General features: G+C 41.2%; 1 long non-coding RNA gene across 1 annotated transcript in view; it reads left to right on the plus strand.

Moving 5' to 3' along the window:
• The window catches only part of LOC307131897, a 61,843-nt gene extending 35,058 nt beyond the window's left edge, over positions 1-26,785 (plus strand). Inside the window, exon 4 of the long non-coding RNA XR_013817242.1 lies at positions 25,878-26,785. This is a non-coding gene — a long non-coding RNA (uncharacterized lncRNA). The remainder of the gene's footprint in view (positions 1-25,877) is intronic.
• The last annotated feature ends 502 nt before the right edge of the window (positions 26,786-27,287 follow it).

Consider the following 27,287-nt stretch of genomic DNA (forward strand, 5'->3'; position numbering starts at 1 on the left):
AGACCCTTTACTGAAATAGCCTTGCAATTTTCAAGACAAGTAATGCAGTGGCCTAAGCATTTCCTCAAGCCCGAGTTTTTAATCTAAAGTCGTTTACGCTCATGTTGATGGCCGTGAGTTTTATATTTGGTTCTTTGATGGCCATAGACTCAAAGTCCACTGGATGTTTTCAGGCCTGATTTGCATCCTGACCTTCAGTGTTTCCAGAGTCGACCGATTCAGCTGAAACACCAATTTGTGTTAAAATTGTATAACAGTTATATGACTGTTTAACATAATGCAGAATCTCTGATTTAATGATTATGAAAGGCTGTGCATGTGAAATGACTAAGTATCATGGGATATTTATATAAAAACTTCTCTGATATTCAACTATTGATATTTTCTGTTGAATAATGCAGTCCTGCACACACACACTCCCTTGTGTACTGTCACTGCAGTTTTACAGTTTAATATAGGTCATGTTATTCTAATAGCTTCTCAAGTAAAAGAAAAGAACAGTCATGATACAGTTCATCAAGCAGACGTACACTATATTGTCAAAAGTGTTGTGCCATCCCATTCTTCATCCGTAAGGTTTAATATGGAGTCGAAATTGTCCAAAATGCCTTGCATTAAGAGTTCCTTTCACTGGTACTAACCCCTGAAAAACAACCCCACCCCATAATCCCCCCTCCACCAAACTTTACACTTGACACAATGCAGTCAGGCAAGTCCCGTTCTCCTGGCAAACGCCAAACCCAGACTCGTCCATGGGATTGTCAGACAGAGAAGCGTGATTGGTCACTCAGAGAACACGTCTCCACTGCTCTAGAGTCCAGTGGTGGCGCACTTTACCCCACTGCATCCCACACTTTGCATTGCACTTGGTGATGTAAGGCTTGGATGAGCTGCTCGGCCATGGAAACCCATTCCATGAAGCTCTACACACTGTTCTTGAGCTCATCTGAAGGCCACAGAAGTTTGGAGGTCTGGAGCTCTTGACTCTGCAGAAAGTTGGCAACTTCTGTGACCCTCAGCATGCGCTGACCCCGCTCTGTGACCCTTAGTATGCGCTGACCCCGCTCTGTGACCCTTAGTATGCGCTGACCCCGCTCTGTGACCCTTAGTATGCGCTGACCCCGCTCTGTGACCCTCAGCATGCGCTGACCCCGCTCTGTGACCCTTAGTATGCGCTGACCCCGCTCTGTGGCCCTCAGCATGCGTTGACCCCGCTCTGTGACCCTCAGCATGTGCTGACCCCGCTCTGTGACCCTCAGCATGCGCTGACCCCGCTCTGTGACCCTTAGTATGCACTGACCCCGCTCTGTGACCCTCAGCATGCGCTGACCCTGCTCTGTGACCCTCAGCATGCGCTGACCCCGCTCTGTGACCCTCAGCATGCGCTGACCCCGCTCTGTGACCCTTAGTATGCGCTGACCCCGCTCTGTGACCCTCAGCATGCGCTGACCCCGCTCTGTGACCCTCAGCATGCGCTGACCCCGCTCTGTGACCCTTAGTATGCGCTGACCCCGCTCTGTGACCCTCAGCATGTGCTGACCCCGCTCTTTGACCCTCAGCATGCACTGACCCCGCTCTGTGACCCTCAGCATGCGCTGACCCCGCTCTGTGACCCTCAGCATGTGCTGACCCCGCTCTGTGACCCTTAGCATGTGCTGACCCCGCTCTGTGACCCTCAGCATGCGCTGACCCCGCTCTGTGACCCTCAGCATGTGCTGACCCCGCTCTGTGACCCCCAGCATGCGCTGACCCCGCTCTGTGACCCCCAGCATGCGCTGACCCCGCTCTGTGACCCCCAGCATGCGCTGACCCCGCTCTGTGACCCCCAGCATGCGCTGACCCCGCTCTGTGACCCCCAGCATGCGCTGACCCCGCTCTGTGACCCCCAGCATGCGCTGACCCCGCTCTGTGACCCTCAGCATGCGCTGATCCCGCTCTGTGACCCTCAGCATGCGCTGACCCCGCTCTGTGACCCTCAGCATGCGCTGACCCCGCTCTGTGACCCTCAGCATGCGCTGACCCCGCTCTGTGACCCTCAGCATGTGCTGACCCCGCTCTGTGACCCTTAGCATGTGCTGACCCCGCTCTGTGACCCTCAGCATGCGCTGACCCCGCTCTGTGACCCTCAGCATGTGCTGACCCCGCTCTGTGACCCCCAGCATGCGCTGACCCCGCTCTGTGACCCCCAGCATGCGCTGACCCCGCTCTGTGACCCCCAGCATGCGCTGACCCCGCTCTGTGACCCCCAGCATGCGCTGACCCCGCTCTGTGACCCCCAGCATGTGCTGACCCCGCTCTGTGACCCTCAGCATGCGCTGACCCCACTCTGTGACCCTCAGCATGCGCTGACCCCGCTCATGGTCATGATTTGGAGGGGCGGCCCAATACTTTCGGCAACAAACATTGGATCTGGTCATGCATTGAGGCCTTTCTACCTTGATTTTTCAGGTTTTGGACACTAAAATAGTATATATATTTGTCAGAGATGTTTTACAGCATTAAATGGTGTGCAGTTAGTGTGTTTCTGCTTATGCATGCCTAAAAATAAATAGATCCCATATGGCTCACACACAATGTATTTCCTGTATTTAAGTGATGGTTCTCTGCAGTGGTTCAGGACTTCATGTGAAACTTAATGGCTGTCAAAGCGATCCTTTCAACAGGCAGAGCCGATAGGGGCAATTAGTGGCAGATAATGGCTCGTCCACCCATACCTTAAGTAGTGCACTAAAATATTGATTTAATTCTCATCCTATATATTCCCCTTAACCATTTGCTGTCACTCTAAAAATATCTCCTCAAGGCAGACTGTCCATACTGAACCAGTGGAGTCCAGGGAAGGAGAGAATGAGAACAACGAGGTTTACAGTACAGCAGAGTGTGTGTGTGTGTGTGTGTGTGTGTGTGTGTGTGTGTGTGTGTGTGTGTGTGTGTGTGTGTGTGTGTGTGTGTGTGTGTGTGTGTGTGTGTGTGTGTGTGTGTGTGTGTGTGTGTGTGTGTGTGTGTGTGTGTGTGTGTGTGTGTGTGTGTGTGTGTGTGTGTGTGTGTGTGTGTGTGTGTGTGTGTGTGTGTGTGTGTGTGTGTGTGTGAGGAGGACTGTGCTTTCGATCAGGGCTGTGAAACACTAGAAGAGGATGTTCAGAGACGTGAGTGGTGTATTAAGGAAGGAGGGCCGGTCAGGGACGATTCGAGCCCTTCACAATGCCTAATTCATTCTTAATGTGAACTGAAACCAATCTGGAAGTCAACTATAGGGCTTTCAGGGCAATGTTTCACTGGAAAAACAAGACAAAATAGAGTTTATTATTGGCATGTTGCTTATTCCTACATGGAGCAAACAAAATATAAGAAGGAACCGAAGACACTGAACAAGCGATTGATGTGATTTGTCCATCAGAGCGGCTTCACTTTAGAAAACATGAGGGAACTTTCTTTATCCAGCTGACCACCAGACATAGTGTGAATGGCTCAAAGACAATCTAACATCTCTGAATGAAATGCTAAATGACGTTCCAGCTGACATTGTTTCCTGCTAGTATTCTGTTTCACCTGAACTAGGATGGATGGATGGATTAAAGGGTTAGTTCACCCAAAAATGTAAATTGTGTCATTAATGACTGAGCCTCATGTGGTTCGACACCCGTCAGACCTCCGTTCATCTTCAGACACAAATGAAGATATTTTAGTGTAAATCTGATGCTCTGAAAGGCCTCCATTGGCTCAACTTTACACTCTCAAGACCCTTAAAAGACACTAAAGACTAAAGTTACAAAGTCCATCTCACTACAGCGGCTCTACAATAACTTTATGAAGACGAGAATAGTTTCTGTGCGCAAAAAAACCCTAAATAACGACTAATATAGTGATGACGATTTCAAAACACTGAATCATGAAGCTTCAAAGCGTTATGAATCAGTGAGTCGATTCAGTGGTTTGGAGCATTATGAATCAGTGAGTCGAATCAGCGGTTCGGAACGTTATGAATCAGTGAGTTGAATCAGTGGTTCGACGCGTTATGAGTCAGTGAGTCGATTCATGATTCAGATCGCGTATCAAACCGCCAAACTGCTGAATCGACTCACTGATTCACAACGCTTCAAACCGCTGAATCGACTCATCGATTCATAACGCTTCAAACCGCTGAATCGACTCACCGATTCATAACGCTCCAAACCGCTGAATCGACTCACTGATTCATAACGTTCCGAACCGCTGAATCGACTCACTGATTCATAACGTTCCGAACCGCTGATTCGACTCACTGATTCATAACGCTCCAAACCGCTGAATCGACTCACTGATTCACAACGCTCCGAACCGCTGAATCGACTCACCGATTCATAACGCTCCAAACCGCTGAATCGACTCACTGATTCATAACGTTCCGAACCGCTGAATCGACTCACTGATTCATAACGTTCCGAACCGCTGATTCGACTCACTGATTCATAACGCTTCAAACCGCTGAATCGACTCACCGATTCATAACGCTCCAAACCGCTGAATCGACTCACTGATTCATAACGTTCCGAACCGCTGATTCGACTCACTGATTCATAACGCTCCAAACCGCTGAATCGACTCACTGATTCACAACGCTCCGAACCGCTGATTCGACTCACTGATTCATAACGCTCCAAACAGCTGAATCAACTCACTGATTCACAACGCTCCAAACCGCTGAATCGACTCACTGATTCATAACGCTCCAAACCGCTGAATCGACTCGCTGACTCATAACGCTTCGAATCGCTCATGATTCGACTCGCTGATTTATAACGCTTCGAATCGCTCATGATTCGACTCGCTGATTTATAACGCTTCGAATCGCTCATGATTCTACTCGCTGACTCATAACGCTTCGAATCGCTCATGATTCGACTCACTGATTGACAACGCTCCAAACCGCTGAATCGACTCACTAATTCACAACGCTCCAAACCGCTGAATCGACTCACTGATTCATAACGCTCCAAACCGCTGAATCGACTCGTTGACTCATAACGCTTCGAATCGCTCATGATTCGACTCGCTGACTCATAACGCTTCGAATCGCTCATGATTCGACTCGCTGATTTATGACGCTTCGAATCGCTCATGATTCTACTCGCTGACTCACAACGCTTCGAATCGCTCATGATTAGACTCGCTGACTCATAACGCTTCGGATCGCTCATGATTCGACTCGCTGACTCATAACGCTTCGAATCGCTCATGATTCGACTCGCTGACTCATAACGCTTCGAATCGCTCATCATTCGACTCGCTGACTCATAACGCTTCGAATCGCTCATGATTCGACTTGCTGACTCATAACGCTTCAAATCACTCATGATTCGACTCGCTGGCTCATAACGTTTCGAATCGCTCATGATTCGACTCGCTGACTCATAACGCTTCGAATCGCTCATGATTCGACTTGCTGACTCATAACGCTTCAAATCGCTCATGATTCGACTCACTGATTCATAACGCTTCGAATCGCTCTTGATTCGACTCACTGATTCATAACGCATCGAATCGCTCATGATTCGATTTGCTGACTCATAACGCTTCGAATCGCTCATGATTCGACTCGCTGACTCATAACGCTTCGAATCGCTCATGATTCGACTCACTGATTCATAACGCTTCGAATCGCTCATGATTCGACTCGCTGACTCATAATGCTTCAAATCGCTCATGATTCGACTCACTGATTCATAACGCTTCGAAGCTTCATGAGGCCGTGTTTTGAAATCGTCATCACTATATAAGTCGTTATTTAGGGTTTTTTTGCGCACAGAAACTATTCTCGTCTTCATAAAGTTATTGTAGAGCCGCTGTAGTGAGATGGACTTTGTAACTTTAGTCTTTAGTGTCTTTTAAGGGTCTTGAGAGTGTAAAGTTGAGCCAATGGAGGCCTTTCAGAGCATCAGATTTACACTAAAATATCTTCATTTGTGTCTGAAGATGAACGGAGGTCTGACGGGTGTCCAACCACATGAGGCTCAGTCATTAATGACACAATTTACAGTTTTGGGTGAACTAACCCTTTAACTAGGACCAGAACTAGTTTCGAGAAAGCTCACAGCGTGTGAATGAGAACGGGGCATCAGCATCACTGATTATAATGTCTGAAAGCGTCATGCGGCTCGCGTCTGCTGTGGAAAACCTCTGCAATAACAGACACTTTCCACACCGGAGGACTAAATGTACATCTGTCCTGTAAATGATGAAGTGCTCCCTCCCCAACACGGACTACAGGAGAGGCCATTGGCTTTATTGTTCTTGCATTATTAATGGTTGTTCTGACATGGAGCCCCCAAAGGTGGGACAGAAGGAGGGAGAGAGAAGAGAGGAGCGATAGAGAGAGAGAAGAGGACGGAGGCAGTAGATCAATGACGACTAATGAACACGGCTGGAGTTGGGCTCCACTCATCTCGTGACTCAGGTCGGCCTCCTCCAACGCCTCTCGCCTTTCCTCTGCTCTGAGTTACACAACCAGCCTCAGGGTTCAATTAAGAGCTATAGATTACCCACAATGCAAAGCAGGAGACGTGTGGCGAGGGTTGTGTCTGCCTCCTCATACACATCACCAGGCTTTCTCTACTAAAGGCTCATACACACACACACACACACACACACACGTCATTTAGGGAATCTCACGGAAAGCTTTCAAGATCCTATTGAGCTTCAAAATCTGAAGAAAGACTATAAATATTATATATTTAATTGAGAAAATATCACATCGTCTTAGCAGGAAGATAACGGTGTTAATGCTGTAAAGTTCATCAATTATAAAACAAACTCAATTTCAGGGATTAATCAGCTTTAAACGACAATATTCAGCTCAATTCACTTCACCTTCTCATCCAATATAATACAATACACTGCATTTTTGTCTTGTTTTCAGTCCAAATATCTAAAAAATCTTACATTAAGAAGCATTTACTAGACAAGCAAAAGTTTTTGTCTTGTTTACGGGGGGAAATAACTTTAAAAAAAATTTTTGTTTTTTTAAATAAGCAAAATAATCTTGTTTTCTGTTTGAATTAAAGCTACACTGTGTAACTTTTTTAGTTTATTCTTAGCTAAAAACACTTAGTTCTTTCAAAAATATATGTGCTCATTAATGTATATTTACTTCTTTCAAGTAATAAAGGATTCTGGTAAGTTTATAATATGCCATTGTAAACACATACGGGTGAGGGTTCGAATGCGGGTCGCCATGTTGCCCCTCCATCTTGAAAGTACATTAGCCAAAGAGGGACATACCCGTAAATTCAAGCTTTGCCTTTGGCGTTTTAACTCTCGATGGCTCCGTGTCGAATGTGGACGAGGTCGAACTGGAAGCCATGTTAATCTTGGACTAAATCAGCCACCGTAGGAGTTAAAACGAAATCGGAATTGAGAGGAAGAGAAACTAATATTCACTGGATGGTCATATACCTTTACACCACTAGATGGGGGAAAATATCACACAGTGGAGCTTTAAGATTATTTTGCTTACCCAATTGGCGGATTATTTTGCTTATTTTAAGCAAAAACTCCCTGAATTTTGAGTTATTTTCCTCCAAAACAAGACAAAACTTTTGCTTGTCTAGTAAATGCTTCTTAATGTAAGATTTTTTAGATATTTGGACTGAAAACAAGACAAAAATACTAAGTAAGAAAAGCATTTTTAAACTTTAAATCCTTAACGACATACAAAAAAGTTTGTTATTAAACTTGCAAAATTATTTTTTCATCTTGGTAGTGTTTGTTGTGATGTCTTTAATATATTCTCTTTAAATAACAAATTCCATTGCATTACAGTAACAATAATTTAATGAGAAGCACCATTAAGAATAATGGGGATTATGGAAATCAAGTAAATGGATGCATTACTGTAATGATGATTTCAAAAAGGCAAAAAATATCTTTCCTTTTACAGAATTTTACGGCAATCCATGTTTTCACGGTCATACAGTAGGCATATACAACAATCAGGCTTAACATTATGACCTAATATTGCTTTTGCTGACCCGTCGAGGCATGGACTCCACTGAAGATGTCAGCAGCAGGTCCTTTAAGTCCTGTAAGTTATGTGTAAATCAAAAAAGCTGAATGTTAGTGAGTGTCTGTGAAGCTTTGAGGCGTTGATGGACTCGATTGACTCCGTCTGTGTTTACCATCGACTCTGAATCCCATCCGGACGAAGACTTTGACTAAATCACTGCTTTGTTCAAAATGTTGCTTTTTAAATTAAACTCACCCACATAAAAAAAAAAGACTGCATGAAGGCAGAATATATGTTGTTGTTGTTGTTTAAAACCAGAGGCTCTGTTCTTTATTTTCATATACTGTATGCTCAGATATTCATACAACAAAATATTCTGGGGGCCATGAAAGTTTTGTGAAATAATCAAAACTGCTGGCGCTGTCTGATAACTTAAAAAAAACACTGGCGAAAGTTAATTCTATCATCCGAATGAAAATTGCATTATCATATTTTTCCTATAGCAGTCGAATGAACAAGTGAACGCAATGAAACTGCACTTACATATATTCAAGCACGGCTCGGCTATAGAATAAGAACCAGAACGTTATTGTTTTACTGATGAATCTTTGCAGATTCCCCTGTGTAGAGCCATCGGGGCATGTTGTCACAAAAAACTGTGCTATAAAAGTGCTCCGTAGTTTCCGAATTAAACTCATGTTGAGTCTTTACAGAACAAAAATGTCTTAATTTTCTTTCATGTATTAATTTTGTGGTGAAGTGAGATGGACTGAAATGCTCTTTTGCATGTGTTGGAGGCCGAATGGCTTGTTTTTGCCCATCATTCTGTCAGTGCCATGAAATGGTCAACAGCTCTGAGCCTCAGGCTCTTTCTGTCAGCAACACTAAATATCCTCGCACACTGTGTCCCTACAGATTCTCTGTCTGTTAAACCGTCTCCTAGAACACACACACACACACACACACACACACACACACACGTCAGGTCCGATGGGATCCTCCGGCTTCTTCTGCTCGTCTGTTAAACCATCGCTTCATTCACATGAGCGCACACACACACACACACACACACACACACACACACACACACACACACACACACACACACACACACACACACTCTCATCAGTCCCTGCTGGAAGTTGGCCTGAATGTTTTCGTTGTTCTATGATTAATTAAACTGTTTTCCTGTGTAATTGTGAATCATTTAGTGGTGCTAAATATACCTGTGTTTACTCATTGTTCAGTTTAATAAAAGTTAAAGTCAGAGCGTGTACAAGCAGACCTGGGTCTCTCGGTTGAAGATGATTTCTGATTCTGAGTGACTCTTTCTGAACTCTTGGCATTTGAGTCATTCGATTCGGCAAATGGACTATACAGTCCTTCCAGAAAAATGCAGCTTTTTTTTGTGATTGTCGCGGGCAAAAGTCCTTGATTATGCGGCACGTTTTCGTAAAAAATGCGATGGAAAACGCGGGATATTTATTGCATAAAAATTACAATTGTTTTATTGAAGACCTTAATAAACACACGGCTCAAATTTACAAAACTTTGAGTCAAACAAGTTCTGTAGCTTTACAAAAGGAATATGCTACAACTTCTGAAAAAATGAATAAATAACTTGTAGCTTTAAAAAACAGACATTTGAGTGCTTCCAATGCACAAAGTGCTATATCTTAAAGTGTTAGTTCACCCAAAAATGTAAATTGTGTCATTAATGACTGAGCCTCATGTGGTTGGACACCCGTCAGACCTCCGTTCATCTTCAGACACAAATGAAGATATTTTAGTGTAAATCTGATGCTCTGAAAGGCCTCCATTGGCTCAACTTTACACTCTCAAGACCCTTAAAAGACACTAAAGACTAAAGTTACAAAGTCCATCTCACTACAGCGGCTCTACAATAACTTTATGAAGACGAGAATAGATTTTGTGTGCAAAACAACCCTAAATAACGACTTATATAGTGATGACGATTTCAAAACACGGCCTCATGAAGCTTCGAAGCGTTATGAATCAGTGAGTCGATTCAGCGGTTTGGAGCGTTAGGAATCAGTGAGTCGATTCATGATTCAGATCGCGTGTCAAACCACCAAACTGCTGAAAATACGTGACTTTGGCAATCCGAACCGCTGAATTGACTCACTGATTCATAACGCTCCGAACCACTGAATCGACTCACTGATTCACAACGCTCCAAACCGCTGAATCGACTCACTGATTCATAACGCTTCAAACCGCTGAATCGACTCACTGATTGATAACGCTCCAAACCACTGAATCGACTCAGTGATTCATAACGCTCCAAACCGCTGAATCGACTCACTGATTCATAACGCTCCAAACCACTGAATCGACTCACTGATTCATAACGCTTCAAACCGCTGAATCGACTCACTGATTCATAACGCTCCAAACCGCTGAATCGACTCACTGATTCATAATGCTTCAAACCACTGAATCGACTTACTGATTCATAACGCTCCAAACCGCTGAATCGTCTCACTGATTCATAACGCTCCAAACCGCTGAATCGTCTCACTGATTCATAACGCTCCAAACCGCTGAATCGACTCGGTGATTCATAACGCTCCAAACCGCTGAATCGACTCACTGATTCATAACGCTCCAAACCACTGAATCGACTCACTGATTCATAACGCTCCAAACCGCTGAATCGACTCACTGATTCATAACGCTCCAAACCGCTGAATCGACTCACTGATTCATAACGCTCCAAACCGCTGAATCGTCTCACTGATTCATAACGCTCCAAACCGCTGAATCGTCTCACTGATTCATAACGCTCCAAACCGCTGAATCGACTCGGTGATTCATAACGCTCCAAACCGCTGAATCGACTCACTGATTCATAACGCTCCAAACCACTGAATCGACTCACTGATTCATAACGCTCCAAACCGCTGAATCGACTCACTGATTCATAACGCTCCAAACCGCTGAATCGACTCACTGATTCATAACGCTCCAAACCGCTGAATCGTCTCACTGATTCATAACGCTCCAAACCGCTGAATCGTCTCACTGATTCATAACGCTCCAAACCGCTGAATCGACTCGGTGATTCATAACGCTCCAAACCGCTGAATCGACTCACTGATTCATAACGCTCCAAACCACTGAATCGACTCACTGATTCATAACGCTCCAAACCGCTGAATCGACTCACTGATTCATAACGCTCTGAAGCTTCATGATGCTGTGTTTTGAAACTGCTTTGCTTTGGTCTTTTGCTGTTATGTTTGTTGGCCAATGGGAGTTTGCGAGCTTCATCATGGTTTCAGCGATATCTATGGTTTCTCCACAGGGTTTGCAGCTTTTCGATGACGTTCGCGTCGGGTAATGACGTCAATTCAAAACGTTCCCATGGCAACAGGGGGAAATGGCGGCTCTTGTGTGAAGTAAACAAACATTTTTCAACTTTTTGCTAATATATGTGACTTTTTTGCAACGAAAATGCGGGGATAATGAAATCATGCTAGCCCCGCATATTTTGCACGCGGAAATAGGTAATTTACTCGGCGAAAGTGCGGCGTATTTGAAAAAATGCGCCCCCCCCCCCGCATAAATATGCGGGCTTTGGCTGATTATGCATTAAATCACATGGACAAGAAACATGTCAGACTACAAGTTGCTTTCGCACGTTAATGTCTTGCGTGATTCACACTGTTTCTGATTCGCCTCCATTTTGAGTTTCTTCAGGAACCAACGCATCACAATATCCCTCATTATAATAATTAATATGCAGAATAAAGGGGCGGGGCCTGGTTGAGTTAGTTAGTTGTGTGTTGAAACGGCCGGTTATGGTAAGGGGGCGGGGCATTTCCCAAACACCAATCACAACACACCGCTCCAGCCGACCAATCAGAGCACAGTGTGCTTTTCAGAAGGAGGGGCTTCATAGAGACAGAGCGTTACTGACAGACTGAGAAGAGAGGAGCCGCAACACTGGAGGATATGAGGAGATAATCAACACTACAGCAGGAAAACCTGCTCTAGTAGAGCCAGAAACAACATCAAAAGGGTATAATAAAGGAAGTGGAGGACGGCGGAACACTTTGCATGATTTTTGTGCTGTCAAAGCAGTTTTAATCAGAAAATAAATCTAATTGAAATTCATTTCGGAGACTTGTCGGATCTGCATGGCCACGCGAGACAAACAGCACGCGCTGACCTTTAAACATCCCGAGAGACAGCCAAATCTGACATAAACACAGCTAAGTGCTAATGCTAGCGCAGTCAGTCGGCCGTCTCTGTCCTGTAAAGTTCATTAGACTGCAGACACGTGGGACGCCGCTATCATTTGCATGCTTTGCGAGACGCTCAGGTTCAGTGAGAAACTCGCTCCTGTCTCCTCATCTGAATCACCCGGCCTTTGGGGCTTCACCAAACGAGACTCTTCAAACAAGGCTTTGTACTGAAGTAGCGAATCAAGATTAATGCACTTCCACTGCACGGCTTGCTTGAAGGGAGAGAGACCTCGTATAATTAACACCACGGGGCCTGGAAGGAGAGCCAGGGGAGGGAAATCATACAAAATCACGGAAAACAGAGGGAATGACGATGACATGGCGGATATATTTTTCCATCCGCTCTTTTCTTCCTTGAGTGATGTGTTGTTTTGATCGCAGTCAGAAGCGAGTGTGTTGTAGCCCGGGAGGATCTTGATTGAGCCGTTGATTCTGTCGTCATTTTGGTTGAGATTACATTTGGTTAAGTAGAAAAGAACTCTCTGTCCTCATATACCAGGGTTTCTGCAGGTTTCACCAAGTCAAATTTAAGACTTTTTAAGACCATTAGGAATGAAATTTAAGACCTAGGAAATGCAGTCACAAAATGACTTGCAAAGTAAATGTATTTATTCAAATTGAACAAATCGATAAACTTGTCTCGATAAACTTGCACTTCCCCATAGCTCGATCACACCAGGATATTTTTTGGGTGATTTTTGAGATCAAAATGACTGAATTTGTGGTGGTAATTTCCAGGTAATTTCCATTTATGTTAGATTCACAATAGTCACACATGACAATAGAATAAACAAAATGCATAAATCTTGTTTATTTTGGTATCTTGCCCTTATTTTGCGGTGAAATTATGAATTATGCAGGATCTCAAAAAATGCATTGTTGATTTTTCGTTGTATTTAGTAATCGCGAAAATGCGAAAACTGGAGGACTATTATCCGAAGAATAAAATCAGTTTTATGTGTCTGTGGTCCAATCCGAAAGAGACTCCCGCCAATAACACGAAAGCTGATTGGCTGCAATATAAGATGCATGCTGGTCTCATTTGTAGTCGTAATACAGCAAATTATATTTGGACTAGCGAAAGAAAGAACTACAACACCCAGAATTAAAAAACAAAAAGCGCTGTGGGAGCATTTCAATGAGCGACGGAGGAAAATTAAGACCTGTTTAAAATGATTTAAGACCTAGAACTCAATACTTCTGCGAATTTAAGACTTTTTAAGGCTTACAATTTTGATTTTGAAATTCTAGACTTTTTAAGACCCCGCGGAAACCCTGTATACTCTAATATCATCCCAATACCATGTGTTCTCCGTTGAATCAATAAGTGGAATTGTGCTGGTCACTCTCTCCCATGCATTTTAACCCTGGAATGAACCCTTTAAGCTTTAAAAGGGATGTTAAAGCACCATAAAAGTGGTCAAAAAACAAAGACCAAAATTGAAGTTGTTATTCTTTGAGACATAACTGAAAACTCTTGCAGATTTGATTGAAAAAGAGAACTTTTAATAATGATTACTTCACTTTCTCTTGAACTCTTAAGGCCTCGATATACTCACAGAGAAGTTATCTTTCGTTCTTTGCTTAGGGGTAAAAACAAGTTTGAAATGGCTTGTTAACAAACATCCCAACGCGGTCCTGTTTAGATGAATATGTAAATATGTGCTGCGCGCTATCCTCTCAATAACCAAATAAACACACCACAAAAGTGCCAGCGGTGAGAAAACAGGCGTTCAGAAAGCATGGGATCAGATGTGGACGTGTTTACACCAGCTCTGCGGTCGCATCATGTTTATTTATACAGCACTTTATCCAATAGATTGCTTTGAAGCAGCAGCTTTACTGTATTACACGTCTCTTTTAATTAGAATTCAGCTTCAGTTTCTACTATAAAGCGGCTCTCCAGTGTGTTCATATTTTTGACTGAATAGAAGAAATTAACTGGAGATTTACACCTCAAAGAAGCATTACATCATCGCCACAGACCAATAATGGTTGTACGAAGGTGTTTTCCAGCTTATTACCTGGAAAATTCACATTGCCGAGCTGTTTCAAACTCCCGAAACGAACACCAAACGTACTTAATTTTGGCCTGATTTTGTTCTAAATAATGTCACTCGAGTATATCGGGGCCTTTGTGAACTTACCAAGGGTAGCTAGAGTGGCCATTTTCAGTGAATAAAGACTTAGATGTATTATGATATGGCTTCAGAAAACTTAGTCATATACCAATTTTTAGACATAATTTTTAGAATAATGGAGATTTAAATCTATTTAACTTTTCTGTAAGATTTGTGTTTGCCTACAGGAATAATCGTGCTTATTCATGACAAATTTTGAATGATATCTGATATATTTGGGTCAGTCCGTGTCAAATCAACCACATTTCGGAAACTTCCCCGGCTCAAATTTTTGAGTTTGTTAATATTTCTTTCTGTAGAAAGACAAACATAAATACTGATGTAAGCCAAAATATTAAATGTCACAGATGTATATTTATTGAGTAATCACTGTTTTGTAGAGGAGGGTCAAAATGACAAATTACAGGCGTGTAAAAATTGTTTTAGAAAGATGGCAGCATCATTATTTTATTTTTACACAGAGATTGGTAGCTCTATTAGTGAAATCTGTTGACTTTAGCAATCTGTGTTGCATTATATGCCAACGGTGACCGTTCAAAAATGAGAAAAAAGCACTTCTTGTGTTTTTTGTCTCAAGTTTGCATGCCTGTAACTCAAAAAGTATTAAAGATATCCTAATATCCTTTCAGATTCTGGTTCTTAACAAACTTTTCTTTTGGTTTCTCCATTTTAAAGGCCCTCGATGGTTCAATCCCAGAGATATGGAGATCTCAATGCGGCTCCAAGAGTAAAGTGGTAAAGATCAGTGGTCGAAAACCAAATATGGGTCATTTTGCACACAGCTGATATTCTTTATATTTAAAAAGGAACAAACAATGTTGAAACTAGAAATAAATCTAATCACCTCAGTTGCATATAACACCTGTCTGAGTGCCATAAGTATTGTTTTTCCAAAGTTTGCATGCCTGTAACTTTAAGTATTAAAGATATCCCAATATGATTTTTGATTTGTTACCATTTTTGAACGGTCACCGTTGGCATATAATGCAACACAGATTGCTAAAGTCAACAGATTTCACTAATAGATCTACCAATCTCTGTGTGAAAATAAAATAATGCTGCTGCCATCTTTCTAAAGTCATTTTAACACGCCTGTAATTTGGCACCAGATCATTTTGACCCCCCTCGACAAAACAGTGGATTACTCAGTCAATACACATCTGTGACATTTAATATTTTGGCTTTCATTACTATTTATGTTTGTCTTTCTACAGAAAAAATAAACCTCTGGTTGAGTTGACACGGAATGACCTATTTTATTTCTAGATTAGATTAGATTAGATTCAACTTTATTGTCATTACACAAGTACAAGTACAAGGCAACGAAATGCAGTTTAGGTCTAACCAGAAGTGCAATAGCAGCAAGTGCAGGATATACAATGGTTGCGTAAGTGCAGGACATAAAAATGTTCTGAATATATATAAATATGTATAAGTAGAGAGATGGTTATTACTATAAGTAGAACTGAATTTACAGATGAATATATACAGTGAATAAATATACAGATGGCTATTACTATAAACAGAATTTACAGGTGAATATGTACTAGAATATAATATACAGATGGCTATTACTATAAACAGAATTTACAGGTGAATATGTACTAGAATATAATATACAGATGGCTATTACTATAAACAGAATTTACAGGTGAATATGTACTATGAATATAATATACAGATGGCTATTACTATAAACAGAATTTACAGGTGACTATGTACTATGAATATAATATACAGATGGCTATTACTATAAACAGAATTTACAGGTGAATATGTACTATGAATATAATATACAGATGGCTATTACTATAAACAGAATTTACAGGTGACTATGTACTATGAATATAATATACAGATGGCTATTACTATAAACAGAATTTACAGGTGACTATGTACTATGAATATAATATACAGATGGCTATTACTATAAACAGAATTTACAGGTGACTATGTACTATGAATATAATATACAGATGGCTATTACTATAAACAGAATTTACAGGTGACTATGTACTATGAATATAATATACAGATGGCTATTACTATAAACAGAATTTACAGGTGACTATGTACTATGAATAAATATACAGACGGTTATTACTTGAACAGAATTTTACAGTTAGAGGTATACAATAATATGTTAGGCTAATATGAGGAATATAGCAGTGGATTAAGTTAGTACAATAAATTATGGACAGAGCTATCCGAAAGAAAGTGTAAAAGTGCAGTGGAAAGTGGTTGCATATTCCAGTTAGAAGTACGGTGCAAAATGCAAATGTAAACATTGTTACTGTAAATACAGTCGGCAGTGCAGATGAGCATAATCCAGTTACGGTATGGTGGTGCAGAATGCATAAGTAAACAGTTGTTACTGTAATAAACAGTCGGTAGTGCAAATAACAAAGTGAAGGAAGATGTGAGGTAGGAGAGTTCGCAGTTTATGAGGGAAGTGGATCAGCGGGGGTTTGAGTTCAGTAAAGAGACAGCTCTGGGGAAAAAACTGTTCTTAAGTCTGCTGGTCCTGGTCCGGAGGATCCTGAAACGCCTGCCGGAGGGCAGGAGAGAAAACAGTCTGTGGGCTGGGTGAGAGGAGTCCTTGAGGATGCTGCGAGCTCGATGCAGGCAGCGTTTCCTCTGGATGTGTTCGATGGCAGGCAGTGGAGTCCCTGTGATGCGCTGGGCAGTTTTCACCACCCGCTGCAGTGCCTTGCGCTCCGCAACAGAGCAGCTCCCATACCACACTGCCACACAGTTGGTCAGGATGCTTTCTATTGCGCAGCGATAGAAGTTCACCAGGATAGCCGAGGAGAGCTGATTCTTCCTCAGTGTCCTCAGGAAGAAGAGGCGCTGGTGAGCCTTCTTGACCAGGCTGGAGGTGTTGGTCGTCCACGACATGTCCGCCGAGATGTGGATCCCCAGGAACTTGAAACTGGAGACACGCTCAACAGCCATTCCATTGATGTGGATGGTGTCGTGTGTGCCTCTTGACTCTTTCCTGAAGTCCACGATGAGCTCCTTCGTTTTGGTGGTGTTGAGGAGCAGGTTATTATCAGCGCACCATGTGGCCAGGTGCTGGATCTCCTCCCTGTAGGCAGTCTCATCGTTGTTGCTGATGAGACCAATCACCGTAGTGTCGTCCGCAAACTTGACGATGGAATTAGTTCCATACACAGGCTTGCAGTCGGCGGTGAAGAGGGAGTAGAGAAACGGGCTTAGCACACAGCCCTGTGGTACACCAGTGTTGAGTGTGATGGATGTGGAGCAGGTGAGTCCTGAACGAACATTCTGGGGTCTGTCAGTTAGGAAGTCCAAAATCCAGTTACACATTGAAGTGTTGATGCCCAGGTCTCCAAGTTTGGCAATTAACTTGGATGGGATGACAGTGTTGAATGCTGAGCTGAAGTCAACAAACAGCATGCGTGCATAAGTGTTTTTATTGTCCAGGTGGGTGAGCACAGAGTGCAGTGCCATGGAAACGGCATCCTCTGTGCTCCTATTGCTGCGGTAGGCAAACTGGTGTGAGTCCAATGTGGATGGTAGAGAGTCTTTTAGGTGTTCCAGGACCAGCCGCTCAAAGCACTTCATAATGATGGGTGTGAGTGCTACAGGGCGGTAGTCATTAGGGCACCTCGGGCTGGAGTGTTTCGGCACTGGCACAATGGAAGTGCGTTTAAAGCATGATGGTACAGCTGCTTGGGCGAGAGACAGGTTGAAAATGTCTGTAAAAACCCCAGCGAGCTGCTCCGCACATGCCCTGAGCACACGTCCAGGGATGTTGTCTGGTCCAGCAGCCTTGTGTGCGCTGATCCGGCTCAGTGCCTTGCAGACATCTGTGGAGGAGAGTGTGATTGGTGGGTGGTCAGCTGAGGGTTTGAGCTTGGTGGCAGTTTCTCTGTTTTTTTCATTTATGATCGGATTTGCAAACGCTACAGTTGTGCAGCCAATCGATAACTTCGCATCATCCAGCAGTCGATCGATCACGACCAACAATACAGCCAGAAAATCACTGTATAAAAACATCGTTCAACCATCATCGCAGAAACACTCTAAGAGTAGAGATTTGGTGGAGAATACACTGCAAAAAATGCTTTTCTTACTTAGTATTTTCGTTTTGTTTTCAGTCCAAATATCTAAAAAATCTTACATTAAGAAGCATTTACTAGACAAGCAAAAGTTGTTGTCTTGTTTTGGGGGAAAATAACTCAAAATTATTTTGAGTTTTTGCTTAAAATAAGCAAAATAATCTGCCAATGGGGTAAGCAAAATAATCTTAATTCAAACAGAAAACAAGATTATTTTGCTTATCCCATTGGCAGATTATTTTGCTTATTTTAAGCAAAAAATCCATTAATTTTGAGTTATTTTCCCCCAAAACAAGACAACAACTTTTGCTTGTCTAGTAAATGTTTCCTAATGTAAGATTTTTTAGATATTTGGACTGAAAACAAGACAAAAATACCATGTAAGAAAAGCATTTTTTTGCAGTGTACACCTGAAGATGTTCCTTTTTGAATGGATTTCATATTTCTAGGACGTGTTTTCAGATCACAATCACCAGTTGGACAGTGCAGAAGTAACTCTGGACATTGGGACTCAAACGAGTAACACGCTTTCCCGCTGATTTCAACCCCAAATCCAATTTTGCTGCTCTATAGAGGAAATATACGTGCTGTAAAGTGATGCTTCAGCAAGTTAATTGTGCAAAAACATTTACAAAATACGCTCGTGTGTGTGTCTTGGATGATTCCCCATGAATTGCATTTTCTTTATCACAGCTCTCATTTACACCGGAGTGAGTAGAACAGAGGGAACGTGTTCTCTACACTGTAAATATATAAATAAATATAAGTTTACCAGGGACAGGAATGAAATATGGCATTCCCATTTCAATGCAAATGAAGGAGAGAATGAATGCACAATGAGAGCGTCACACCAGTGTTTCTCGGCTCTCTACACACTCCTATAGGCGGAGGAAACGAGTGTCCGGCACAAATGAAACTGTCTGTCAGCATGAATCCGGAGCAAAGCCGAGGTGTCTCTCGCTCTTATCGCTGGCTTTGCATTGCATGCGGATGTTTATATAAGCTCTTTTAATGGAAAAGATGACGGTCAGGGTGAAGGAAACTCTTCCTCTGAGGAACTTTCTGCTTTATCGTTGCTCCCACGGTGTGAATATGCCTCCTGATCAATTCTTTTCATTATTCGTCTCCTTTGTCTTGCCATATTATCGCAGTGCTAAATCAAGTCGCTTCTGTTTAGACGTTTGCAATCTGCCTCGTTCATTTCCGAATGGAGACGTGTGTTCTGGGAAATTGCACAGGTGTGAAAATATTGTGTTGCGTTCATTTGTATGATCGATTACAGGAGCTTCTGTAGGCCTTGGAGACACGAGATGAAGCCGGAGTGAGTTTTTCTCAGTGCTGCGGATGCGTTTGAGCGTCTCTCGGGTTTGCTGGGTCCTGGCAGCGATCAGTCTTACTTCATTTCCATTCCTTCACAAATTCTCTTTGTCAGACTTGAGCATTTGTTGGCAAGAGAGGTTTGACTGTCACAAGCGCTTTCAGTGTTTAATGCAGTGTACCGTTTTATTCATGTTTAGAAGTGAGTAAATGCATATGCCTACAGAAGCTCCTGTAATCGATCATACAAATGAACGCAACACAATATTTCCACACCTGTGCAGTTTCCCAGAACACACGTCTCCATTCGGAAATGAACGAGGAAGATTGCAAACGTCTAAACAGAAGCGACTTGATTATATACACACATACATAAAAATCATCTTTGGATAAAATCATCTGCTAAATGTAATAATGAAACACTATATAGTGACTATATATATTTGCTTTTTTATACTGTGTATATATATATATATATATATATACAGTGGCAAGAAAAAGTATGTGAACCGCTCGCAGAATCTGTGAAAATGTGAATAATTTTAACTAAATAAGAGGGATCATACAAAATGCATGTTATTTTTTATTTTGTGCTGTCCTGAATAAGATTTTTGACATAATTATTTTTTTACATATAGTCCACAAGACCAAAAAATAGCTGAATTTATTAAAATAACCCCGTTAAATAAAATATAAAATAACATGCATTTTGTATAATCCCTCTTATTTAGTTACAATTATTCACATTTTCACAGATTCTGCAAGCGGTTCACATAATTTTTCTTGCCACTGTATATATATATATATTATATATTAATATATATAGAACTCATTTTATTTCAGATAGTTGTCAATAAGTCATCATTGTTTAGTTGAAGTTGAAGGACTGAGATAATGAAATAATAAAAAAGACAAATACACATGACAAAATTACAGCAACATAGTTTTGAAAACTGAAAATAAAAAATTTAATTGAATTAATAATATAAAAAATGATGGTATACCAATAAAATATCAATGGTGATCATGCAAATAAATGTAATTATTTTTGTATTTATCTACACTAAAAAGTTGTTTTTATTATTATTATTGGAGTATATTTTAAAAGAAAATACTAATTTAGTCTTTTTATTGCAAAATTAAATTGCCACTTTGTAATAAAAAAAAAAAATCTAAAATAAATTGTAATTTAACACACATTTTCTCTAATATAAATGTATTTATATTATGTTTAAAGGTTAATCACTAGTGTTACATCATATTAACTCTTTCCCCAGCGTATTTTTTAAAAAGATGACAAAAGTTTAAAGGGGTGAGAAATCAACTTGAGCCTTTGATATATAAAGGTTAATGGTGATATAAGAATATCCTGTAAGTTTCAGAGCTGAAAACGTCCTTGTTAGTCAAATAAAAGCTTTTATAGACACCAGACCCAGCAAACGCTTGATTATGTCGACCCTTGACCTCAGCGTGTGGCGAAACGCCGCCTCAAGCCCCGCCCACCGACTCGTGGAGCTAAACGGATCACGCTACCAAGCAATAAACAGGCCGAAGATAGCGAGATATTGCTCTGTGTCTGGTTGTGGAAGAACACAGTCGCTCATAAGCTTCCTTCAGATTCTAATATTAGGAATGTGTGGTTGAACTTTATTTTTAATGAATGTCCAGCTCACTTTGGGAAGACATTGCACGTTTGTTCCTTCATTTCACCACGGATTCGTTTGTAAACAAGACACAGGTCAAGACAGGATTTGCAGACAGATTGAGATTAAAACTCGATGCTCTGTCTTCTATATTGGATCCGACAGGAACGGTGCAATGTGAGTAAAACATATTCTTATATGTGTTAGTATTGCATCGTTACAGATCGTTTGATATCTACTGATTATGTGTACGTGTCTAACCAGGCACAGAAGGGTCCAAATATAAAGGATTTAGCTTGTCAAACACACACATAATTTAAGATCACAGGGCACACAGCTGGCTTTTAAGGATAATTTAGCATGCTGTCACAGGCTGGAGTATCCCTTGTATTTGAGGTGCTGTTGGTTCATTGTCCTGCGATTCGGGATCAGACTCTGGGACGAACATGTATTGGCGAATCATTCCGGTTGCCATTTTTCCACATTGGAGGTTTTCAAAACAATTCCCCACATGTACCGACGGGGGAGTCGACGCTCATTATAATATACAAAACTGTTATCCAATTAGCAGTGGGCGTTTACTTCCAAGTCTTCAAGACTTCCACGCCCATAAAAACAGAGCGTTTCAGGAGAGCGGCTCAAAACCAGGGTATAAATTAGCCTATTACTTATTCATTATGATGTTTTTGAATGTATGCGAACATCATAAGTTGACATCAGACAACATGACCCCTTTAAGTATTGTGTCATACAGTAAATTATGGAATATTTCAGTCACTGGTGGGGAAAGAGTTTAATCTGAAGTCCATCAGTCCATGCATTCCCTGTGAATCAAACCCACGACCGGATCTACTGTTCTGCTTTTCTTACTTAGTATTTTTGTCTTGTTTTCAGTCCAAATATCTAAAAAATCTTACATTAAGAAACATGTACTAGACAAGCAAAAGTTTTTGTCTTGTTTTGGGGGAAAATAACTCAAAATTAAAGGAGTTTTTGCGTAAAATAAACAAAATAATCTGCCAATTGGTTAAGCAAAATAATCTTGTTTTCTGTTTGAATTAAGATTATTTTGCTTACCCCATTGGCAGATTATTTTGCTAATTTTGAATTATTTCCCCCCAAAACAAGACAATCATTTTTATTTGGCTAGTAAATGCTTCTTGTTTTGAGAATTTTTAGATGTTTGGACCAGAAACAAGACAAAAATACTAAGTAAGAAAAGCATTTTTTGCAGTGTAGAAGCAGCAAAAACTGTGCAAAGAAATGCAAACGTGCTTATGAAATCAGTCTGGCGTTCACCTCCGTGCTCATGTGGAGAATGACACACACTGCGTTCAGATCAGGGGAACGCACAGGAATGACAGCGAGACGTCACGTCGTCTCCAAACTCAGATCACACAGAGGATCCAGAAGAGACAAAAGTCGGGAATCTCTCAGGGCGCTCCGGTTGACTTGAGCACGGATGACGGAGTTACTGCCTCGTGCATGAGCTTCACTCAATATTTTCCCTTTGCCCGCCGTCAGATCAAGTCGAATCAAACTCAAGATGAGCCGTATGGGCTTGACAGTTGAAGAGGAGAGGAACGACTTGCCAAACGCATCTCGTTTTATTCTAACAGACTGCTTGTGTTCAGCAGATCTGAGCAGGTCATGTTACTCTGCATGTGTTTCTGGGACTCAGTGCTGTACCTGTATTCATCACTCGCTGCTTTTGCTCAGGGATCCATTTTGTATGTAAAATCTCTCTTCGGTTTCTGTTTGCTCAGTCTCAACACACACCGCGGGAACATGGCTGATTGACTCTAATTATGTATCTAAACGAACCAACTTCATTCTCCAGCCCTGCAATATTGGTTTTCCTCAAATCCTGAAGTTGCAAGGCCTTGCGTGTGACATAATTAAGTTCTGTCCAAGTTAATTCTCTGGCAGGTTTAATGATGCATTTAAAGCTATTCCTCCAGCAGCATTAGCGCTCCGCAGGGAATGAAGTGCAGCTGAGTGCATTAAAAGTTTGGACTTACCTGCTGTAATGGTTTAGGGATTGGTGATTGGATGAGATTGGAACATCGGTGCCTAATGAAAGCCATCTAAGCTCTTTTAAAGGCGTCTCGTTGGGGCGGGAATGGGAATGACGAGATGTTGTGGACTTCTGTTCATCGTGACCTGATGCTTTCGGTGAATGAATGGGTGAATGTGAGGAAATATGTAAAGCCATGGGTCTGTTGAAAGCGCTATAGAAATGCAGTCCATTTTCCATTTGTCTTTGAGGAGAAACACAACCAGTTTTTAACACCTTTGCAGTCAAAGATCGCCGACGGCCCCAGATTACTGTCGTTCAACATTCACTGCACGTTAAAACATCACACTTTAACTTCATCTGGAAAAACGTAAAGCCTCCAGCTTCGTTATTTGACCACTGTTTATGCTAAAACGAGGTTGCAGTGACATTCATTTCTTAATTTATGTCAGGAGTGCAAAATAACCGATCTGTAATGAACAATATTTTGAATGAAATATCAACAAGAATCAAAAGCCAGTCACGTCTTCTCCGTTTTATTTGTGGTCACACACATGCACTAAACCGCAGGCTCGCATATTTGGACAAATATAGATTCATTATCGTCACACAGCAAAATAATTCTATTAATTATTCACTGAATTATGCTGATCTGAAGTGCTGAATGACATTCAGAGCGATCTCTGTCTGTGTTCTTCCTGCTGGACGTCACTTATGATGATCTCTCATTCGCTGTACAGCTGTCAATCATCTTAAGTGACACAACGTGATCATAATCCTGTTCACGCTGTTCAGTGCACTTCATCTCATCTCTCCGTTGTAAACATTGCCAACATGTGAACCAAGCAGCTAATAAACGCACGATTACGATGGCATATGGTTTGTGTGTGTTTTGCTTGTGATTTGGTGTATTTTCATATGAATAAAGAATGTTTCCAGTAACATGCTAAACAGGTGTAGCGATTAGCTCCATATAAAATGCTAAATATAAAATTCTAACATCATTGAACATTACATCACGATCGGAAGTAAATCCAAACATGCGCTGGCTGTTTAACGGGAGTTTGGAGTTAAAGTGTAATTTTAATCTTTTATATTGTGTTATGTAGCTTGATGCTAACTGTAGCTCTAATGCACCTGTCACGCTAGGAGCTATATTTTATTTCACATAAGGTACCAAAAGCATGCTTTTTCTTGTTTGTTTGTTTGCAATTCCAAAACAAAACAATTACTATAAAAGGATAATGAGGATAAAGTAATTCATGACAGACAAGTTGATTGAATGAAAACAATAGAGTATGAAATAAGCAGTTGAAAGTAGACTGAAAGTATGTGTTTTACAGGCCAATGACATAATGATAGCATCTTATCTTAGCATTCGCTAAAACTCACATGACATAGTCTTACAATATGCTTCATAAAATGCATAATTTTAGAGATTTCATCCTCAGATTTGAAACGAAGTGTGACCACACTTGTGACTTCACTTTAGTTGTGGTTATAAGTTGTTATACTACATTCACATAATATTTTTATACATTTAAAAATATATTATTAATATTTTTTATTTTAATTTATTTAAAAATATTTTTTATTTTTGTTTTAATGTTTGAGCCTATATATCTCCATATTTATAACATTCTGAGTAGGTCTGAGTCTTGAAGTGTAAACTCTTAAGCTTTCTAGATATGTTTCTTATGTGTATATTCAGAAAGACTTGCGAGCAGCAGCCCTTTTATTTGGGGTATGTCCCACTTGGCAAAATGGGGGGTTACAGGCAAGGGGTTAAATGCTTTGAGATTCAAGATGTACATACACAAATAATAAAAGAAGATCCAGTCCCAGTGCCGAGATTTAGTCCACTGAACAGTCCATATCTAAGTGTTTATTGTAGTGAACACTGCGTAGGGACCCTAGCGAGAGGCTATATATATTCTGTTTTCATTGTGTTTTTTGTCATTTTGTCAAGTTTTTTTAATGCGTCTATATAATGTTTATTAGTCTAATTTTAGTTTGAGTTATTTTGGCACAAGTTAAACCAGAGAAATATTGCTCTGGCGACTAACTGAAATAAAATAACATATTTCAGTTAACATTTAGCACTGAAATATATAATTATTCAGAAGTTTAATTTGGAATTTGTTTTACTGTAATAATAACCCTGGGTTACAGTAATGCTGCGTTTCATGTTAAATTGTGCTTTTGGATATCTCAAACAGTGTTGCTATGGCGACCGATTAAAATAATGTCATCCAAACGATTTTTTTTTAAATGGTCTTTTTTACATTTACCCGGTTTAAATGCATATTGCCCGTCGTGCACAGTTGCCCTGAAGCCACCGGGTTTGGGCCCGTCATCGCTGCTCGCAGCTATAAATCCGCTGATTCTCCTCTTCTAAAGTGTGTGTTTCTCTGTGTTTCAGATCCGCGGCCGGCAGTCAGTGAGCGACTCCAGCACCAACCATTCCTCCGATCCAGCAGCGCTTCATAAGGGATTTAAACATGCATGTTTCACGCACGGATAGCAAAACTTTACATTTTGACATTCACTCAATTTGATTCATGAGGGAAGACGCATGTGGGGTGAACTGACTTTACCTTCCACGACACCGAATTGGACTGAACTGCAAAGGAACCCAGAGCCTTTCATATCCCCCTCTCGCCTCTCTAAATAACACCCGGAGCGATAAACTCCTGCCCTCGCGCATCCCTGAGATGTATGGCATTAGATTGTAATTGTATGCAGAACGTGTTAAAGGGGAAATCTGTTTGAAAAGCATTGGTTCTGACAAGCCGGCGGCTCCAGCACTGACACCAGCTCTGCATTAGGACAGAAGCCCCATGCAACATCTCTGACCTAATAGAAAGTGAGTAGCTTAAGAAAGCAGCCGGCGAACCGTCAGCTTCTCTGCGCTGGGTTTCTCTCCTTCCCTCTCTCTCTAGCTCCTTACCACCGGCCTAATTAATGCCTGCCCATGAAGTAACTTGTAGCTGTCAGCGTCTGCCCGCTCCGCAAAAATCCAATAACTTCAGGGAGCAATTTAGATGGAACACCAGCTAAGCTCCAGCAAACTACAAATGGTGCCTGTGAGACACGGGCCGCTTCCTGATCGCTGAGATCGCTGAGATCGTGACTGTAACTCAAACACCAGCTGCTGGAATCAATTGCGGATTGTATTTTGAAACTGTTTTTTTATATATATAATTCATCAGGTACTTAGAATATTGGATATATTAGAAGTTGAAATGTGCCAAAATAATCGGAGGCTGTATTGCAAACATGTTGTGCCTGTCTTTTATTACGTATGTAAATTAAAATGGTTCCCATGACTCTTCTGCTCACCAAGGCTGCATTTATTTGATCAAAAATACTGTAAAAACTGCATAAAATAACAACTTTCTTCATGAATATACAGTAAAGTGTCATTTATTCCTGCGATCAAAGCTGAATTTATCAGAGTCACATGACCCTTCACTGATCATTCTCATATGAGGATCTGATGATCAACACACATTTATGTTTATTATCAGTGTTCATATTTCTGTGGAACAGTTATACGTTTTATTCTTCAGGATTCTTTGATTAATAGAAAGTCTCATTATTAATGTCTTTATTGTCACTTTTGACCGATTTAATATGGAAGCTTGTTTCCGCCACAGAATAAAACATTTTAAAAGATAATTGCAACTTTTTAGATAAAGTCAGAATTGCGGCTTCACATCACAGAATTCTGATTTTATGGGCCCTATCACACACCCGGAGCGATGTGACGCTATCTGTGTGAATAGGATTAAGCAGGAGAGACAGCAGTTTCACTATATTTGCAGCAATT

The sequence above is a fragment of the Gobio gobio genome, assembly GCF_949357685.1.
Source record: "Gobio gobio genome assembly, chromosome: 9".
Classification (NCBI taxonomy): Eukaryota; Metazoa; Chordata; class Actinopteri; order Cypriniformes; family Gobionidae; genus Gobio; species Gobio gobio.